Here is a 5,570-nt window from a genome sequence, read left to right as displayed (position 1 = left end):
GGCTATTAAAATCCTAAATTAATGTTAAATTAATTTTACCTGAGTTAAATTAAAAACCTAGATTTAAAACTAGCAGAAAAAAATGAATGAAATAATATAATAAAAGTAAATGTACAATAAAAAGGTCTTTCAAAGCATTTTACGCATATTTATAATATTAATGTACATATAACAATTAAACACATATAGCTTCATTCATTTATTCAATTTTTATATATATGAATGTATGTTAAATAAGCTAAATAATGTAAAACATTCAAAACCAATTACAGGAACGTGGCTGATAATATTTATAAAATAAACTCTGCTGTTTTTGGTCAATCTTTACACAATGTTGACAGTTGTTTAGCTCGTCTGGATAACTATTTACAGCAGTCGTATTAAACATATACCTTGTTGTTAATAGTGTTACATTGAGGTCCAAAGGTCAGTGGTCAAAGGGTGATTTTATTTAAACCTGGTCTTCACGCTAACCTGCACATTATAAGACATTAACCTTGTTTTATAATATATAGCTAGATAGCAGTAGACCGTATTACTTCACACATGAGAGAGTCCACATGTTCATAATAAAATATCAAGACAAAACAAGTTATTTAAAGAGCTTTACTTTAATACCCTGGTACTCAAGTCACAAGGAAAAATCACAAGACGGAGCCAAATGATCTCATGTCAGAGCCTCAAAGCTCCATTGTTTTGAACAGTTTTTTTATTATTAAACAGTACTCAGAGCATTGTGAAATGATTATAAGATAAACTGTGCCCAACATCTGATTATCAAAACCAACTTTATGGACAACATTGTAAGCAGAAGTGGTTATTTACTGGGTGGACATTTTGTATTATCTGACATCTCGGTAACACTTTATAATAACTACACACTATAAATCATTTTTTAAGCATTAGCAAATAGTGAATTCATTATCTGTTAAACATTAACTCTACATTAATAAGCGTTAGTAATCAGTTTATAACTGCAGCTACAAATGCTCTATTCTTGACTTACAAACATATTTATAATGTGCTTAATAATTGTACTTTCATACTTTGTTAATGATTTATTTTTCATTACTAAATTAAGCATCGCATTATTTACAAACCAGTTGTATTTAAAAGTAGTTGAGGGTTTTTAGGATCATTCAGAATGAGTTAATAAATGATAATAAACCATTGAAATCAATGTTTATATGTCTTATTTTTCAGGCATATATTAAGAGTTACTAAAATGCTTTATTAACTCAACTTCATCTAGTTTTGTGACCTAATCAGACTATTTATGTTTTAGAAATCCCTTATAAATGACAAATAAAGGCTCAGTTAAATTCTAAACAGGACAAAAAATGACATTATTCATTCCTTTTCATTTAAAGATGCACAAATGAAACTGTACTTTAAATGAAAAATAATCTTTGCAACCTTATCGAAAATAAAATAACTGTAGAGTTTAAACATTGCATCTTATTATATTGTTAAATTATTATATTGTTGTTGTTGTTTTATCCAGTTTTATGTCGTATTTTGACACTCCTGTTATTTGGCAGTGTTTAAACTTTACAGTAATTTTATTTTTTAGAAAAGATTGCAAAGAGTATTGTTCATTTGATTCTGAGCCTTTAATTGTCATTTATAAGGGATTTATAAAGCATGAATAGTCCTCACTTTAGATTAGGTCACAAAATTGCATGCAGTTGAGTTAATAAAGCATTTATTAACATATTAGTTAACTATTAGTATATGCCTGAATAATAAGATATGTAAATGTTGATTTCAATAGTTTATTAATCATTTACTAACTCATTCTGATATATCCTAAAAACCCTCAACTACTCTTAAATACAACTGGTTTGTAAATAATGCAATACTTCATTTAGTAATGAAAAATAAATGATTAACTAAGTATGAAAATACAATTATTAAGCACATTATATAGGTGCTTATAAGTCAAGAATACAGCATTTGTAGCTGCAGTTATAAACTGCTTACTAACTTTTATTAATGTAGAGTTAATGCTTAACAAATAATGAATTCACTAGATGCTAATGCTTAGTAAATGATTCATAGTGTGTAGTTATTATAAAGTGTTACCAATATCTCCTTTAAATTTGATCAGGTTGTCGTTGGTGTTTTTTTATTTACTGTCTTTAGGGAGTCTTTGACTGCAGTGAATATGTGTGTTCCATTATTTTATTTTTGTTTTAATTATTATTATATAGGCTACACGGTGGCGCAGTGGGTAGCACGTTCGCCTCACAGCAAGAAGGTCGCTGGTTCGAGCCTCAGCTGGGTCAGTTGACGTTTCTGTGTGGAGTTTGCACGTTCTCCCCGTGTTAGCGTGGGTTTCCTTCGGTTTCTCCTGTGAATTGGGTCGGTTAAATTGTCCATAGTGTATGTGTGTGAATGAGTGTGCATGGATGTTTCCCAGTTATGGGTTGCAGCTGGAAAGGCATCCGCTGCGTAAAACATATGCTGGATAAGTTGGCGGTTCATTCCGCTGTGGCGACCCCAGATTAATAAAGAGACTAAGCCGAAAAGAAAGTAAATGAATGTACTATTATATAAAACCAGTGAATTATATATACATATTGTTAGATCACACTCTCCACACCAGATAAATAAGATCAAGCCCCGGACGCCAGATCTCGTCAGGGAATGGCGGTTTCTCCAGGCATCTGGACAACAAGTCAGCAGAGTTTCCAATACCAAAACCTGTTAACCAGTATTCAACTAAATTAATAGTCTCCTATCAATATAGGTGTAGACTGAGAAAACCAGAGAAGAACAGAAGCAGGAGATGAAGTAATGAAGATAAAGAAAGAGCAGAGTTTATTCAATGCTCAGACTTCTTCTGACCAGAATAAATCCAACAAGTGTTATTATACCACAAGCAATGGAAAATTACTGCCTCACAACATTGTCCAGAGACAATACAAACCTTGAATTCTCTCACTCATGAAAACAAGTGTCACTTGAATCCTCACAGTCACAAGATTATAAAGAAAAATGTAAATAATAATAAAGCAATATTTATAGGAAAATAGTAATAATAAAATATTAAAAAACAATACAATAATCAATAATTCTAATTAACTCATTAACTAATAATTAATCAAATGAAATAATGATAATTATATAAATGACCATTGATCATATGATTAAATAAAATAATTAAATGAGGAGAATAAATTATTTAAAGCAAATGAAAAAAAAACAACACAAATGAATGGTTGCTTAGCTTTATATACAATTTTATTATGTTTAACAGCTTATTTTAAGCATTTTATAAATGACAGCCAGTTTCATTTGAAAAATAGTATTTATTATCAGGGGAAGGATTTATTTGGATCAATATCAGGAAGAGGAATTATTCTAACATCATTCAAATATCTTTGATATATTTTGGCATGCTATTTAGCAATACATTCACTTAGAAGCATAGCAGTTATAAATAAATAAATGCATAAAATACATGCATATAAAGATTCTTGCTTCCACAAAGACATAATGTTTTATTCCAGTAGGTGGCAGCAAAGACTAGACGTAGTAAGACAGACTCATCTTCACACCACCGAAGTCATTACAAAAACATTAATAAAAATAACAAATTTAGACATTTTATTACTCTTCACTTACTCTTTTTGTTTACTCTTTACTATTATTAGTATTATTATTACTGAACTTTAATACATGAATTGAGGTACTAATACATATACACTCTCAAAAATAAAGATACAGGAGCTGTCACTGGGGCAGTACATATTTATACAAAAGATTCATATTTGTACCCAAAGACTCCACAGTGGTACTTCAACGGTGCATATTAGTCCCCAAATGTACTTAAAAAGTAGCTTTGAGGTACCATTATCTTTTGTGAAATGTACTGCCCCAGTGACATCTTAATTTCTGAGAGTGTATAATAATAATATTAATAATAATAATAATAATAATGGGCGACGCAGTGGCGCAGTAGGTAGTGCTGTGGCCTCAGAGCAAGAAAGTCGTACAGGTGAGTTGGGTAGGCTAAATTGTCCATAGTGTATGAGTGGGTATGGATGTTTCCCAGAGATGGGTTGTGGCTGGAAGGGCATTTGCTGCATAAAACATGTGCTGGATAAGTTGGCGGTTCGTTCCGCTGTGGCGACACCGGATTGATAAAGAGACTAAGCCGAAAAGGAAATGAATGAATGAATGATGTCAATAATAATATTGTCAGTAATAACAATATTAATAATAAAATAATACCTATAAAAATAAATAATAATAATAATTATTATTATTATTATTATTGTTATCGTTGTTATCATTATAGTAAATTAATCTAAAATAATATAATTTGTTACTATTAGCAGGGGCGGATTTAACCAATAAGCAAGGTAAGCAGCTGCTTAGCACCCCAGGAGATCTGAGGGCCCCCAAAATAAATACCTAGAAGTATAATTCATATAAATTATATATAACACTGCTTTCTATCATATTTTGTACGTTGAGGGTCTAAATTTTTTTATTTGAATGTAATTATTACATCTGCGCAAATGTGTCCCCCACCTTTAATCATGGACCAGTGCAACAGTCAAATCAGTAAAGTTTTAAAAGCTACATAGTTCATTTATTATTTTTAGTTGTGAATTCATTTTAAGAAAAAAAATCGATTTACAAGCTGCTTTACATGTTATTATTATTATATTGCATTACAATAAAATAAAGAAAATGAGATTGAATGATATAAGAAAAGCAAAAAAAAAAAAAATATATATATATATATATATATATATATATATATATATATATATATATATATATATATATATATATATATATATATATATATATATATATATATATATAAGAAAAAAATAAAGGTGCATTATAGAACTTTTGCGCCCCATGGCTGGAATTGCTTAAGGGCCCCAAAATCACTAAATCCACCCCTGACTATTAGTTAACAACATTGGTTAACATGAACTGTAATTATAACAATGAACAATAATTCTGCAAAAACATGATCTTAATCTTAATGTTAATTTTAATGTTGCTGCCAACAAATACAGTTTTTAAAGATATCATTAATCCACTATAAACTAAAGTGATTCCACTAAAGTGAATCCACTATAAACTAAAGTGATCTATTAATTAAAAACATGAACAAATGCTGTAAAATAATATTGCTGTTCACACCTAACACATTAAAAGATGGGGCAACATTATATTCAGATTTACTCTTCTTTAATTTAAGCCTTTTACAGTTGAAGTCAGAATTACTAGCCCTCCTTAATTATTAGCCCCAATTTCTGTTTAATGGAAAGATTTTTTCAACACATTTCTAATAACTGATTTGATGACAGTATAATATTCTATTAGATATTTTTCAAGATACTATTCAGTTTAAATTGTAATTTAAAGAATTAACTAGGCAATTTAGTGTAATTAAGCAAGTCATTGTATAACAGTGGTTTGTTCTGTAGACAATCAAGAAAATATTGCTTAAGGGAGCTAATAATATGTACCCTAAAATGGTTTAAATTTTTTTTAAAACTGAATATATTCTAGCAGAAATAAAACAAATAAGCCTTTCT

The sequence above is a fragment of the Danio aesculapii genome, chromosome 13, assembly GCF_903798145.1.
Source record: "Danio aesculapii chromosome 13, fDanAes4.1, whole genome shotgun sequence".
Taxonomy (NCBI): domain Eukaryota; kingdom Metazoa; phylum Chordata; class Actinopteri; order Cypriniformes; family Danionidae; genus Danio; species Danio aesculapii.
The sequence above is the reverse complement of the archived record's forward strand: the minus strand, read 5'-3'. Positions refer to the sequence as shown.